This window comes from Neovison vison, chromosome 6 (assembly GCF_020171115.1).
Source record: "Neovison vison isolate M4711 chromosome 6, ASM_NN_V1, whole genome shotgun sequence".
Classification (NCBI taxonomy): Eukaryota; Metazoa; Chordata; class Mammalia; order Carnivora; family Mustelidae; genus Neogale; species Neogale vison.
The window spans coordinates 105,108,339-105,125,355 of NC_058096.1; positions in this window are offsets into that span (position 1 = coordinate 105,108,339).

Consider the following 17,017-nt stretch of genomic DNA (forward strand, 5'->3'; position numbering starts at 1 on the left):
CTGAAATCTCCAGTACCTCCAAATGTATCTGAATTTGGACACAGTGCCTTTAAAGAGATCTTTAAGGTTAAATTACATCATTAGGTTGAGCCCTAATCCAATATGACTGGTGTCTCTAGAAGAGATTAGCACACCCTGGGCACAGAGGGAAGACCCTGTGAAGACACAGGGAGAGGAAGACCATCTAGAAGCCAGGGAGAGAGTCCTCAGAAGAAACCAGCCCTGCAAATACCTTGATCTCAGACCTCTAGCTTCCAGAACTGTGGAAAAATAAATTTCTGTTGTTTAAGCAACGCAGCATTTTGTATTGCATTAGAATACTAATATACTTAGCCTTAGCATACTAATATACCGTGTAACCCTGGATATTTAATCTCTTGGAATTTTCATTTCCTTATCTTTAAAGGAAATCTTTATATCTATTTAAAGGAAATCTTTATCTATAAGGAAATCTTTCATTTCCTTATCTTTAAAGTGGATATTATGCCATAAAAATAGGTGGTATTTTATTTTTTTGAGGATTTATTTATTTATTTGAGAGAGAGAGAGAGCATGTGTGTGAGGACATGGGGGAAAGGTAGAGGGAGAAAGAGAAGTAACTCCTTGTTGAGTGCAGAGCCTGATGTAGGGCTTGATTCCACGACCCTAAGATCCTGACCTGAGCTGAAAACAAGAGTTAGATGCTAAATACACTGAGCCACCCAAATGTCCCTTAGGTGGTATTTTAAAGTACACAAGTAAAATAACCTATTTCATTTTTGGGAAAAAGATGCCAAAAAAATTAAAAATCTCAAATCATGGTGGCTTTTAAATTTTATTTCTCTACAAGTCTGAGAAAGAAAGAAAATATATATCCTGCCTTGAAAAGACTGAAAATGCTATATTAAAACTAACTAAATAATTGAATGGTAATCATTTATAAGAAAAATTTCCAGTAACATTATGCCATCAATTAAAGAGTGCTCCAATGGAATTTCAATTATAATTTGATCCCCTCTCCCCAAAAATGTCAATTTGCATAAATCAACTCTTTAGAGACATACTTATTGCATAAATTAGGACACACCCGCACTTGTTCAATCCTTAAGGTTTGATTTAATCAAAGATTTCAGGATGCTGAGAGCAGCCTAGACCTGCCGTTATGGTAATGCATGCATAGGCTGCAGTTGATAATCAGAGCTGTGTTGGGCATTCCACTTTGCACCTCCTAGGGCACCAATTTTCAGAGACTGTTAGAACCCAATAGAAAAAATCTCACCTAAGATTCATCTGTGAGCTAAATTACAGGGGAAGCCATTATCATTCATGTTACATGCACTGTTGTTCTGGGTTGTCAGATGAGCACCTCTGGATCAGAGCGAAGAATTTTGCTAGCTTCAAGAATCTTGAGAATGGAAATGGTCAATTGAGGTATTTCATTGTTCTTCTGATCAAAGAATGTTCTTACCTGAACCAAAAGGATATACGGAGTCCCCACTAGATGCTTAGCCCTGAATGCCTGAGTTCTGGAGCGGGGATGGGGAGTAGATATTTAAAATCTGGTTGGAAGAGACCAAACAAACACTAAACAACTAGAAATCAGTGAAATATTAAGTTATATGGAATTAAGGGAAAAGAGATTTCAGAGAAGGGCAAGAATAGTGTAAATTTGAAGAAGTGGATGAGGCCGAGGGAAGAGGAAGGAAGGATTTAGATATGGAAATAGAAAGTAGAGGATACTGTGGAGGTTATTTTGGGTGGGTGCAATTTGAGGGGAAGGGGGTGTGTGTGTGTTGCGCATATGTGATCAGGCACCACTTTCCCGGGGGGGGTAATGTTGAGAGAGAGCCAGAGGAAAGGCATGTAAGTGAAATAACTTAGATTCTGTGCATAACGAACAAAGAAAAATCTGGCTGTGAGAAAAAGATGTGCAGTTCCATCCCATTTACTGTCACGATTAGGAATGTGTTATTTCTAAATCCTGAGAATAACCTGCAATATTAAGTATTACCAGCTTCATTTTGCAGATAAAGTCACTGAGTCTTAGAGAAGTTAAGTGACTTGCCTTTGGTCACACGTATTAAACACACAAGCCTCCAGAGTCTTCCCGAGGTCGCCTAGGCGTGGTGGAGCGTGCTTGGGTCGGCGTGGGAATCATAGATCAATGGATATGCTGCTGGCGCCCACAGTAGCAACCACTTTGCCAGCTGCATCCCTCAGCTGCATTCATTACCCCAGAGGATACGCCCCTCCAGACCTTGGCTAATGACCACTTTGCACGGGGTACAAAAGGCCAGCCCTCTTGCTCAAGCTGGAACGCACTTTGGTATGTACTTTGTGCTTCGGAGCTTCTCCGTGGGATCCGGCTGAAGCTCATCTGAAGCTGAGATCACATTCTTGCTTCGCTTCTCCTCTCTCTCCTCCATACACTCTAGCCTTCACCCTCTACCTCCTTTCTGCTGACAGCACTTTCTGGATAAATCACATCTGCCTAAGACACAATTATGCACCAGATATGCCTCAAAAGTGCGTTGAACATGTGCAGGCTATCACTGCTGTGAGTGCGGCCACTATGCTGTGGAACTATCACCTGTCAGGCAGCGCGGCACTGAGCCGGCAGTGGGAGGGCTGGTGATGACCTCCACCCCTAGCCAGCAGAACTATGGGAGGCACCTGGCCTGTGTCTTCTCGCCTACAGTTCATGACTCGCTCTGGAGCTTAGGTTCTGTGATTATGCCTGTCTTCGTAGATGAGGAAAGCCTGGTCCAGAGGGGATACAGTATCTGCTCATGGTCACACAGTTTATAAGCTGCACCCTCAGGGTTCCAAAACACTTGTGTTGAACTTCAAAGTTATCCCCCAAAACCAGTTTGCGCATACTGGAACATGTACGTTCCTACCTGTGTAACTTACTGAAACGTTTAAGAACCATGGCTCAGCAACCTCAGGGCAGTAAACAGCTCTACTCAATGTTACAGGGAGACCAAATGATAATGGTGCATCCAATCTGATCCCTTAAGTGGGTCCCTATCAACACAAAATGATTGGAAAGCGACAGGGCATAAAATAAGATGGTAAGGTGGGCAGAGAAGTACGAAACAGGTTAAAAGATACAGTGACTACATAATTATTCAAATTGGAACACTACTGAGGGTGGTAGGAGATACCATTAGTAATTACATGAGGATAACGGGTATAAATCAGGACACTCTAGCAAACAAGGAGGTATGATTACCACAGTAATAGGAGGAGCTCTAGTGGGTTCTTGAGCAAGGACATGAAATAATTCTTCTATCATTGGTATACAATATGATTTAGAAGAAACCTTGGAAGCTGAGAAAACAGCAGATAGCAGATTGTTCTAGATTTATAGCGTGTGATCCAGCTTGGTTTCTGTCCTGGCTTCTCATTTTTTCTCTAGCTCACTATGGTGGAAATGGTCACCCTTTCTGGACCTCAGCAAGCTTGTCAGAGGCTCTCAGCCAATCCTCTTGTCCCTGGGGGATCAGAACTCTGTCAGGTACTCCTGACTACTTGTTAGACCCTTTGTTTAATTCAGATGGACTCTGTCATAGAACCCAAACATCCTCATTCTGCCGGCTCTATTCTCTGGAACATCTACATTTCCATGGGTTGTCCCTTGCCCTGCAGGACCCTGTGATTATCCCCATGGACACTTTTGCCTGAACAAAAAGGTGGGGATGTACATCTGCCATGAGACACTCGGGCTTTCTACCTAGATTGGTTTGTCCTAAAGGTCATTTCCTCTGGGCTAAAGCAAGAAAGTACATGAAAAATATTTGTATGAAAGATCCAGGGTTTTGGCTTTATGTTCGGAGTTTGCAGTAACCCTGGGTTATATGATGAGACTTCTTACCCTCATGGACGGCCTCACTATAGCTCCCCATTGCCTTCTGTTTCTCACTGTATCTTTTACCTGCTTCAAATTCCTCTGCCCACCTTAGCGTCTTCTTTTGTGCTCTGTTGCTTTCCAATCATTTTATGTTGATAGGGACCCACTTAAGGGATCAGATTGGATGCACCATTATAATTTGGTCTCCCTGTAACACTTGAGTAGAGCTGTTTACTGCCCTGAGGGTGCTGAGCCATGGTTCTTAAACATTTCAGTAAGTTACACATGTAGGAAGGTACATGTTCCAGTATGAGCAAACTATTTTTTGGAGTCAACTGGTGTCTTGTCTCTTTGAGTTTTACACACATTGCCTTATCTTTACAGAGTTAGGATGAGGGTCAATAGTCCTGATCAAATGGGTTTCAGAGGGACAGGGAAATAGAGGGCCTATTACTATTGATGGAGAACTTCTTTGTAAGAAGGTAGACTATGGACTTGCAGCATTAAAGAAAGAGGGAGAGAATGGGGTCTCCAGCAATTCTCTAGGGTCTAAAGAGATCCGAGAAAAAAAATTAAGCATGTAGACAGTGTCGTTTGGAACTGAAGTGCAGGTTCTTTCACGACGAAATATTCGGTGGGTCCTTGGGAAAATATCGTCTCTTGGTCTGCTGTGGGGGAAAGCAAAGAAGACAAGGAAACTGAGGAATAGGTGAGGCAAACGTACAGAAGAGCCCTTCCAGTGTGAATGCGGGCATTAGTTTCTGAGTGCAAGTCGATCATCTAGGCGTAGAGAAGTTGAGCTTGTGAGGTGGCCATACGGTGTATTTTTGTGATTTACAAACCTTGGAATCCTACAGACTAAGGCTCAAATCCTAAAGCTATAATTTAATGATCATGGGACTGTGGACAAGCTCTTTAACCTCTGAGATCCATCATCCGCAGCAACAAAATGTCCGGGGAAAGCAGTGCCTCGTGAGGTCGTCATGCAGTGTCAATGAAGTACCGTTTGTCGAGTCTCAAGTGTGGAGCCTGCCGCTCAGTGAAGGGCAGCTCTTGCTCAAACGAGGCACTCGTGGGCTGATTTGTGCTGCCTCTGTTCTCCTGTAGTACTCTGCACAGCCCACCCTTGAGGCACGTGTGACACCACTGCACGCTCAGCTGTCTGCGTCTACCCCATTGTATCACTTGCTTTGCCTTGTACTCCATAGCCTGGCATACAGGTGCTCAGAACATACATAGATATATATAGTATATATATATATATATATATGTATATTAAAAAGTACACTCAGACACATATATATGTATGTGTGTATATATTTTTTAAGATTTTATTTCTTTATTTGACAGACAAGAGATCACAAGTAGGCAGAGAGGCAGGCAGGGAGAGAGGAGGAAGCAGGCTCCCTGCTGAGCAGAGAGCCCGATCTCTGCTGGATCCCAGGATCCTGGGATCATGTCCCAAGCCAAAGGCAGAGGCTTTAACCCACTGAGCCACCCAGTCGCCCAGTATATATATGAGAAAGCTCATATATATATATATATATATATATATATATATATATATATATATTTAATAATAGCTTCAAGACAATATTCTCTTTAAAACCTTGAATCAACAAAATTTTGTTCCTTTTTTTTTAAGAAGAGGCTATCTAAAACTATAATTACGTTTATAAGTTTTTCTTTTTAGGTTATACACTTCCAGCTCCACTTCCTCATAAAACCAGGAGATACCCACAGAACTCCCTTTTCATGGGGTCTCCTCTGAGGAGTAAATGACTCAGACTGTGTGGAGGGCTTGGCACAGGCCTTGTCCTGAGCCACTGTTTGGTCAGTACTTGCGATGATTTATGTCTAACTTGCTGTGTGTTTGTTATGGCAGACACATAGCATTTGAGGTCATTTGATTGTAATTTTTTTTTGAATATAGGTTTATGTTCAAAAACTTAGTTACATGCTCACTACTGATTATTTAGAAAATTCTATGGAAAATACCCACTCCTTAGATTAATGATTGTCTTCTTTTTGAGGTTTTTGTGGATGGATTTGATAAGTGACATTTCTCTTAGAAGACAGGAGAGTCTCGGAGCCCAGGACCGAGATCCCTCAACAGACTTGAAGATGTAGAAATCCTCTGGCCCAGGGTCTTTTTCTGGGCTTGGAGCACCTTTTTTGCTGGGGTCCTGAGTAGCTTTGGAGAACGTTATCAGTGATGGTTCCGGCTACATGATAGCTTTTATTCCAGTCGGTGTTTCTGAAGTTTTCTTAATGGAACAAGAGTGTTGTTCTGGCATCAGCCTGATTGTTCTGCCACCGCTAGTGTCCACATCTGGACTCAGACTGCTTTGGCTGCAGTCCAGCCTCCTGCTGCCTGACCCCTGGTTTGGGTGGAGGTTTGTCAAATGTTGATTTATAAAAGCCTGTAGGGTCAATGAGGCTATGCCCACATTTGTGACCACACTGTTGTCTCATCAGCTGCTTTAAATACATTCTGTCATTTGAAAACTCTCAACCAAATGGAGACCCTCCCCTCCTTCCCACTCATCAAACTGACCCTTTAGTAGTGGATCCAGTGACTGCATATGGAAATGGCCCATATTAGCTGTGTGGCTGCAACAAATGCTCACTGTCTTCCCATTCTTTCCACAAATGAGGAGCATCACCAAGGATACGCCAACAATTACATCTCGATTCAGCCTCAGAAAGAGCTTCCAGATTGTCTCTTCCCATCCATCCTCATTGTCTAGCCTTCTTGAAGTCCTAAAACTGTGTTCATGCCATCCTACAAAGTACTGTCAATCTTGTCCCAACTCACATTTCCAGTCTCACTTCCTGGAAGAAGATGTGGCCAATATCCAGCTGCTTCAGTCATGCTGCTGCCCAGGAGTTTATCCCAGTTGTCCGTAAAGTTCATGTCTTTCTCACGCTCTTCTCTTTGCAAAGAACACTCTTCCATTTTGGGAAAATCCTGCTCATCCTTTTTGCCTAATTTGAATGTCATAGCCATGACACTCTTTGTTGACTCTGGAAAAATAGACAGTTATCCCCTCCTTTTCATTGCTCTCAGAGCTCTCTGTTTTGTCTCCGTTATGGCCCTTATGGTGTGCTGTAATTATCTCTTTACACATGTGTCTCTTCTCACTGTGCAGTAGGATTGAGGATGGCAGAGAAAGCTCATATTCAGTGGCGCATCTCTAGAGCCCAACACATAGTAGGTACAGTGTTGGAGGAATGACTAGTGACTGGATAAAGGTTTCTTCTGCCCATGTAAAATGGGCTTTAGGCTGCTGTGCTTTTGTGATTTGATGTAAAATGATAAAGTTTAAAGGGGAAATAACTTCCCTGACCTGTTGCAACGTACAGCGAGAGATTTTATTGCTTATTTCTGCTCTCATCTGCCATATGGCTTTCCATTCACAAACTGCTCTAGTGAGAATTACTTTTGCAGGTAATTTTCTAATGATTGTCTTGGGATAAACAAATTTATCAGACTTGTTTGGCTAATGTATTCAAGGAGGTTCACAGGGGAAAAGATTAATCATCTAAGAAGCAAGCCGGTGTCTGTCATTAGGCGGAAGGGTCCAGAGATGATCAGAGCTGAGCGGGCGGTTGCTATGACTGCAGATACTTTTCTCTCCCTTTGTGAGGTCAACGGCAGCTCCCAAGCTGATTGGCTAAAATTAGATTATCCTGCTGACCAACCATGGGGAGTTAATTTCATCAGAAAGAGAAAAATGGTGGGAAATCCTGCCGTGATGCTACAAAGGAATTTTCTTTAGAAACCCACAGAGTCCAAGTTTGCTTCCATTATAATTAATATGTTCTTTCTAATAAAATAATTTAAGGAAAGCAGACAACAGTATTCATCTATTATTTTGTATGTCTATCGAAGCTTTAATCTGGTTTGTCCTCAAACCCAACTCTCAAAGTTAAAGAAACCTTTATTTTCCTGTTTTTAACTCCACAACCAAAGACTCATAGTGCATGTGTACGTGTGTGTGTGTGTGTGTGTGTTTATATGATTGGAGATAAGCTAATTGTGGAAAACAAAAAAGGAGCTGGCACAGTTAAAGGTATTTGCTTGCAGGGCTCTTGTCCTAGGGAAATAATGGGCACAAAAGACTTTAAACAGAAATACTTACCTTCGGATGGGGAGCATCCTTCAAATTGTTGAAGGGAATCCTGCCTTCCAAGGGGTTCTTCCCAGGAAGTCATAGATGGCCTATCCTCTGGCTTTCCAATGGGTACATCGTTTTTCTAGGCATTAAATACCACTGGCCTCAATTATTATATTTATTTCTGTTTGGGAAAGGTACAAATTTAATTAATCTCAGAGACAAGATCAACTTCAGGTTCTGCTGAGTTTTAAAACCAAGTGGATGTGAAAAACAAATCAAGGAAAACCGTCCTAGGATTTATTTGTTTCTTTAGCACCTATGTCACCCTGGAGAAATAAAATATGATTGAGGAAGAAATGGAGAAAGAGCTGATATTGAAATTGTGGGCAATCTGCACACTTCCATCTATATGATCGCCAAATCAACATATTTTAAAAATCAAAATAACTTGTTGTGGCTTATTTGGACTTGTGCCAGAAGGTCCATGAGGAGGGCCCCAAAATGCCCTGTTCCTGAAAGCCATGTCTGGGGGAGTCAGAGATCATTATGTACATATAAAATGTAATGATGAATTCCAGGCCACATAAAAATACTGCCAAGCAATAGTTTCAAGCAGGAAGCACCATAGGGATTTCTAGGAAGAAGAGGACAAAAGCACCATGGCTGTAGTAATCCAGATCCAGACGTTTCTCCCAGAGGAGAGAGGAGAAAGATAAAGAGATCACGGTCCTGATGTGTGTACTATTAGCACATCACTGAGGATTTAGGAAACAAAGACAGAGCAGCCCAGTTCCATCACCCTTATAGTCATCGTTATAGTAAGTGTATCTGTTCACTGCTTATCCTGTCAGACACAGCACTCCGAAGATACACTTACTTTGTTATTGTTATCTTTATTGTTGCATTATAATTACCGTGAGGAAATTGGGCCACAGAGATTAACCCACCGAAACTTACACCATTTATAAATGGGGAAGCCAGAATTCAACTCCAGTTCCCCTTGTTAGCACTTTTCTGCATGTGTCTAAGAATATTTGACAGAGGTATTCACAGTGTGTGTGTGCTGTTACTTTTTTCACCTGTTACTATATAAACCTATTAATCACTTTTTTAGAAAAATTTTATTTAAGAGAGAGAGAGAGCGAGAGAGAACATAAGGGAGGCAAGAAGGTCAGGGGGAGAAGCAGACTCCCCATGGAACTGGGAGCCCCATGTGGAACTCGATCGATCCCAGGACTCCAGGATCATGACCTGAGCTGAAGGCAGTTGCCCAACCAACCGAGCCACCCAGGCGCCCTTAATAATCACTTTTGATAAGTATATACTACTTCATTGAGTGGCTGTGCCACCATGGCCGCACATTTCATTATTGCTGGACTCCATGTGTTACAGTTTGGCAGCCATCGTCTACAGAAAACTGTTTTCTCCATCCAATATTTAGGTTAATTTCTTAAGGTAAATTAATCACTCAGAATGAAAAGTATGAAGACTTTTTGAAAAACTCTGGGTTGTCAAGTTGTCTCATCAAGAATATAAGGATGCTCCATTGACCACACTGCTGCCGGCACTGGGAAGAATCATGTTTTGTGTGTACAAAAACAAAAAAAATGTAGGTGGATGGATAACAATAACTTCCTGTTTTAATGTGCTTTTCTTGGCCACTAATGAATTCCTTTATTTGTTAAAAACATATTTCTTGCCTATTGGTCTTGGGATATATCAATGGGCAAAATAGGTAAGGGATGATAAGTCTTTCTAATTCTGGTCAGATATTTTTATTGGAAATAACACTATGGCAGCATGTGGAAGGCAGACCAATGAGAGCGGGAAAAGATTTGAGGAGGGGAGGACAGGTTCAGATACTATCTTAATAGAACGAACAAGATAAATATTCAGCAACTGAGTCATTTAAATAAGTGCACAATGAGGAGCACAGAATATATATTATCATAAGCTCCATGAGTTATTTAGATCTCTAGTTCTAGCGGAATTTATTAGGAGGAAGACATTATCAAAGTTCCCAACCCAGGCAGTTACATTTGATAAGAACTTGGTAGGTAGAAGAGAGAGATTTTCAAAGTTCATCTTCACACTCATTTCTCTCCCAAACTCTTAAGACTGCGGCCATTGGGTTGTCATGTTGTATTGCTGCATTTCAAGCAGGAGTGATGTGGTTCTGGTGAGAGAGGTTGGAATTTGAGTTTGGGTAGCACAAGAATAAAACCGAGACAGTTCTGTCTCATGGCTCTCCCGGGGTGGAAGGGGATGGTCACCCGTCCTTCCATTTCTGGCTACAGTGCAAATATCATACAGCCAGAAGGTTTGTCCTAGAGTGTGGCTTTCCCACAATTAAGGGCTACTTGAAAGCAGTCGTATGGTAACACAATCGATTATTGTCATCGTAGTAAGTAGATAGTGTGGAAACCAATCATAGTCTGTTTCCACAGGCCATTCATGTTTTGAGACAAAAGTAGCTTGCTAGGTCCCCTGGGTGGCTCAGTGGGTTAAGGCCTCTGCCTTCAGCTCAGTTCATGGTCCCAGGGTCCTGGGATCGAGGACCGCATCGGGCTTTCTGCTCAGCAGGGAGCCTGCTTCTTCCTCTCTGTCTGCCTGCCTCTCTGCCTACTTGTGATCTCTGTCTGTCAAATAAATAAATAAAATCTTCAAAAAAAAAAAGTAGCTTGCCAAACAGAAGATGTTTTTATTCCAAGATTACAATTGTTGGATTAAATTTATTTATTAAATTTATTTATTTATTTATTTAGCTCAATCCCTGATATAAAGTAAATGCTCAATAAATATTCACTACTTTTGTGATACACATTATGACTGTTTTATTATTAAATTTGCTGAAGTAAGATTCCCCCCTTCATATTCTAAAGACACCTAGAAATGAAAGGAAAAAAGGAAGAAAAAGCAGGAGCATGAAGTGGTGGGGGGCAGCTATTTTTAGGAAGGGGCTGCTGCTGGAAAGCTCAGAGGAAGGAGCAAGAATAAAGAGGCTGATGAGGAGGGCAGAGGGGAGATCAACGGTTAACTGTGTAGAGTTTTGGGAGCAACGAAAGGTTCTGGACAGGAAGAGCAGTTCTGTGGAAAAAATGAAATATATATTAGCAAGTTGGGGCTCTGAAATCCCTAAGGACTCCTGCCACCTCAGGCTAAGCCCTAGTCTGTTTCTGAAGCCATGCTCACTGCTGCCTGCCCAGCTGCATGCAGATTTGCAAATGACAACAGATCGCTCTATCCTATCCAGACATTAGAGGCTGAAGCTTGAGGATGATAGGTTGATAGGCTGCTATTTTGTTTCATTTAAGGCAGGATTAGTAACTTACTGTTGAGATTTCTGTTTGTTAACTGAACCGAGGATCCCATTCTGTTCCTCGCAAAAACCAACGTAGAAGTCCCAGGATTTGGGTGCCGGTCTCACGAAGTGGCCGGGACCAAGTGAGCTTGGGTACTGATGAGCAGGAGAGGATGACTTCTGTCTTCCTTGGATGGGTTTGCTCACTTGCCACTGCTGAGGAGAAGCGGAGGTGGCATCTAACTGGCTGGTGGGCACAGAGGTTACTCAATATCTCCAAAGAGGACTGGCAGGTGGAATCTCCACAGACCAGATTGTGCCTCGGCCGGTCCTGAGCGCCGCCAAAGTCACTGGTTTCGAGGTAGTGTCAGGACACCATGGCAGGTTCACTCAGGACACTGCTAACCACCCACATGGCTTGAAGCAAGCCCCTTCATCTTGCTGTACTTCCATTTCCACATCTGTAAAGTGAGGGGACTCGGAAAGGATCCCCCTGGGCACTCAGTCATGACAACTGCCTGCAGGATGTGGGGCTGAGAATGGTCGAGAAATGTTCAACAGAAACAGTGACTGAAATGGGAGGAATGCGATCTTTTCCAGTTGTATTTTCTGTAGCTCAGGACCAGATATTTTTTCAAGTCCTGTCTTAACTTTGTGTTATAGCCTATTAGATACTTTAAATGAGCTCTTCCCCGTTGTCCATGTGTTTATCGGTTTGGTCTGTGAGCTATTCAAGGACAGGGACAGTTGTTAATAGGTAATACATTTACATCATGCAAAAGGAACAAAAGAGAATATAGTGAAACCTGCTTTCTCCAGCCACCCTCTTCCCCTTCCCCCTGGCAACCAAATGCCATTGTTTTCTCGTGTCTCCTTCCAGAGTTGTTTTATGCATGCACTACCAAATACAGGTCTTTTCCCTCCCCGCCCCCATATCTTCTATGGAAAAACGGTAGTGAAGTATATGCATTGTTCTGCATTTTCCACTCAATACTATAATTCAAAGCTCTTTTTACATGGTATATAATGAGTTTCCTTGGGCTTTTTTATAGCTTCATGGTATTCCATTTTATATATATGCCATAATTTGTTTAAACAGTCCCAAATTAATAAAAATTTAGGTTTTCAATCTTGTGATATTATAAATAATACTGTAATGAGTAACCTGATGTATATGTGATACTGTTTGTGTGTGTGTGTGAAATTTTGTGCTAATGAAAGAAATGGTAGATACTGTTTAGTGTGATTTGGGAAATGCCAATGGGGTTTCTCCCACCCAGACACTTAACCCACTGATTTCATTTGATTTTTCCAAATTCTACATTTGGAGTCATTCTTTGACTGAAGATTTTGTCTCTTATCGAAACACTAACCTATTAAGCCTCAACAGTCGTTTGGACTCTATTATGAATTATTAGTCCCGTGAGCAGTTTTGCTGTGGTGATCCCACGCTCAGGCTGCATATATTTCCATGGCTTTCATCACCTTCCGTGGGACACATGTGGCACAGCGTGGGGCTTTCACAGTCTGGCCCCGCTCCTGTTTGGGGGCTTCCTCTCTCAACCTCAGACTGCAGCCATGCTCAACTGTTGTAGCCTCTCAAGTGGGGGCGGCTTTCTCATCTCTGGGCCTCTGCTCATGAGGCACCTCTACTTGGATGACTTCCCCCACTACCTCTAGACCTGCTAGTGCCTTCACTCGATCATCACTTCCCCTGCATCTCTTTTGCCGTCTAGTCTCGTTTCAGTTCTTAAGGGTCATCCTGTGGACTCTTAACTTCCATCCAAGCAGAAGCTCCCTAGCATTGCAAAAGCCCTTAAAAGTTTTTTTTCTTTTTCAATCCCTGTATCTTAATAGACTATGAGCTTCTTATAAGTAGGAACTTGTTTGTTTGTTTGTTTGTTTGTCTTTTTATTTCTGGTGCCTATAGCACAATAAGGACTCAGAACATGTTATCAGAACATGATAAATAAATGGATTCTCCTTCAGCCCAAGGGTTGAATTAATGGTCCATTGATCAAAAGGGAATATTGGTAGAGGAACTAAAAATTGAATTTGATCACCATCTGGTTTATTAGACCCTGAGTATTCAAAATCTAACTGTATAGTTAGCAACAGACACTGGCTGGAATCCCTTATAGAATTAGTGCAATAGAGTTGTTTTTTTACCTGTTCCTGCATAGAACCACTCAGTCAGGGGGCAGACTGGCTTTCAAACTCCTTCAGTCACAGCTGTCCAAGATAGATGGCACAGTGTAGAAACCATCTTTTTGAGCTGCATTGATACCATATGGATAAAGACATGGACTGTTTTTTGTTTATTTGCTTTTTCCCTTTGTGGTCATCTAGGTAATGAGAAGGTATGGAGGGCAGATATGAGCTGGCCTCCTCTGGCATGGCAGAAACCTAGCTGAATGAGTTACTCTGGGGGTCCTCCTGTCCATCCCAGAATATTTGGCTTTGAGATATAGTTTGGATTGGGGGAGGGTTTTTTTGTTTTGTTTTGTTTTTTTGTTTTTTTAATAGACCTAGGCCTTGAAGATATAAGGTACAAATAGGCATCCCTAAGTCACTTATTTGTGGTAAGTTTTGTCGTATGCATATGCTGAGGGTTGGGATGCGTTTCTGCCTTGGATAGGAGAGTTGTAGCAGTTTCAGTAAGAGAGCATCACTTCCAGGTAGGCCCTTGGGATCAGCCCAGGTCACAATTCTTAAGCCATGTTCTCCTAGGTATTATTTCCTTGATTCTTTGAGAGTTGATGGATAGTTCCTCAGACTTATATACCACTTACTTGGCTTTCGGTAAAAACTAGGCAAGCTAAGGCCTCAAACATGTTTAACTTGCAATATCATGGCTTATATAAGCCCCACAAGATCTCATATCATGTTGGTATTAGGATAAAGTATTCCTTAATCTTATAAAATATTAGTGAAATTTCCCTGCATTGCAGTGTGTGTGTGTGTGTGTGTGTGTGCACGCGCGTGTGCATACATGTGATATATATAACCTGAGTGGTGTCCAGAATGCCTGTTGGGTTGAGCTGGGTGGATTTATAGTCCAGAGTGCCTGGCTTCACACTGGCCTTAAGACCCTAGGCAAATTAGTGAACATTTCTGTCACTTGTGTTGTCATCTATGTAGAATGGGTTGTTGATAATAATACCTTCCTGAGATGTTTTGAAGATGAAACGAATTATTATATACAAGGTGCTTTGATCAGTGCTTGGCACGCAGTAAATGTTCAACACATGATAGTGATTATTATCATCGAGTGGTTCTATGGGAAATGCTTAGTGGAGGAGAAACAGTGATGTGTATAAATACGGGGTGGGGATTTGGTGTTGAGAATATGTACCAGTTCTTGCCTCTCCCTTATCTCCTCACCTCTTCAGGAGAGCGTAGAGATGGAATAGCTAGATCAGGGTGACTTGGATGTCCATTGGACATGAGCAGGCCCTGGGGAAAGAACCCAGGATGTGGAAGGAAGCTTGGCCAGACAGCAAGTAGGTTTCAGGAGAGTCCAGGTATATAGATGGGTCAGCATGGGTCCACATGGGGCCATTCAGGATGCTCACGCCATGCTGCCATGGTGGGGCTGGGTTTCTCAGTGGAAACCGACAAGAGGAGGTGGACTGGTGAGCCTGGAGAAATTGTACAATTCAAGTTTCAGACACAGGGCTAGTTTCTGTACCTTCTAAAGAACTCTGCAAGCCAATTTAAAAAAGCCCCAAACCCCATAAAAAGTGGGAAAGGATATGGACAGTTTGCAGAAAATGAAAGAAAAATGGCTCTTAAGGACCTGAAAAGCTATTCAGCTCAACCCAGGAGAAGAAAAATGCAAATTACGATGACAGTGAAATTTCATTTCTCACCTGTCAGATTGGCAAACTTAAAAGAGTTTGATAATACTAAGAAATGGCTCTCTGCCAATTGGTACAACCTCCATAGAGAGAAATTTGTTAATATCTCTCAAAATGTAAATGCAAATGCCTTTGACCTAGCAGTCCTACTTGTGGCAATGCATCCCACATACATATTCTCAAATGTGTGAAGTGATCCATGTAAAAGATTATTAATTGAGGCATTGTTTGTAGTGGCAAAGTTTTCAGGACATTCTGAAAGTCCACAAATAGGACTGGTTAAATAAATAATGATGTGTCAATTTAATGAAGCACTAAAAGCTGTCAACAAGAATGAGGGAATACTTTGTTTACAGATATGAACTTCAAGATTTCCTGTTTAATGAAAAAGAGCAATGTGTAGAAAATCATGTCTAGTGGGCTGCTATTTGCTTAAAGAAGAAAAAAAGACTATATATGTACTTACCCTATCATATGCATATATGCAGATGCATAAAATAGGTAATAGTTTGCCTATTGAGAAGGGAATTGGGAATTGAGAATTGGGGCTTGGAGATAAGTGAGAGAGAAACTTTCCAGTTTGTACTATTTGTAGTGTTTGAATTTGAATCATATTAATTCATTACCTATTCAATCTTTTTTAAAAATAGGAATATTGCATCCTTCTCTCTAATACAGCCATTGAATTTAATGTGAAAAAGTATGCTATAAAATACTGATTAATGCAATTACTTAATCCCACATCACCCTATTCCTCCTGTTCTATTTGATACTCACCGTTATTCGAATACATTTGAAGTCCCAGGAAGATGCTAAGTTTTATCCTGTAGATCCTGTAGCTCCCTACATCCCTGGTGTCCACACTCAAGTATTGCTAGACATGCACCGCCCCAGGGTGAAGTTGTAGTGGCGTGAGCAAGGCTTTAGGAAAGACAGAGCTGAGTTTGAATCCTGCCTGTATTACTCATTGACTATGTCTTGTGAGTTGCCTCACCTTTCTAAACCTCAGCTTTTGATCTGTAAAAAGCAAAACAAAACAAAACAAAACCCGTTAACTGTTGCATCATGAAGTTGATCTTGGCTATAGGATTTCAAGTATTTAAGAATCAAATTCATTAATAACAACAGCTTCATTGTGATCCACTGCATCCGTGTCCCAACTGGCCTCTGTCAGAGTCACGGTGGAGCTGACTCAGCTCTGCGCTTTCACTGAGGCACTCAGAAGTGACCCAGGCTCACAACTCTCTGGTCCCTGCTATCCTGCTGGAGTTGGTTTCTGTCCTTCCCAGGTTAGCCAGTTCTCCCTCTCGGGTACCCTTGACTTGGCCTTAAGAATGTTCCTCTTTTGTGTCCAAAGTCTCTGACAGCTTTTGGACAGACTCGTTTATTTTCTCATGTTTGAGAGAAAGTGAGTTCCTTTAGCATGGGGGTAAGGGGGCCAGTGTGTGGTGTCCGGAGCACCAGGGAGCTGGTGACGATCACACTTCTCTTGTGCAGATTTGTGCTCAGTGCACAAGGATAGGCATTTCTTTCTCCTCTTTCTCTTCTTCCAACTCCCACTTAGCGGGGGGTGAATTTCAGACCCCGCTGTTAACTCTTCAGCATAGCGTGATTTGACTTGGTGTGACTTACAATCAAATGTACTTAAAATGTATCTATGTCTTGTCAACTGTTTAACTGAATAAGCAACTATGGGGGAGGTGTTCCCAAGTGACATCAACAGCTCTGGGGTGGCTGTTGTATAGTCAGCCTGAGCAAGGGTAGAAGATTCGGTTTATATGTGTTCATATACTTGAATGGGAGAAAAATTCATATACGGTCAATAGCTTAGTTGCTATGGTGAGATAGAAAGCTTTTTGAAAAAGTTTCTCTTTAAAGTCAAAGCTTAATCACTTTTAAGGCG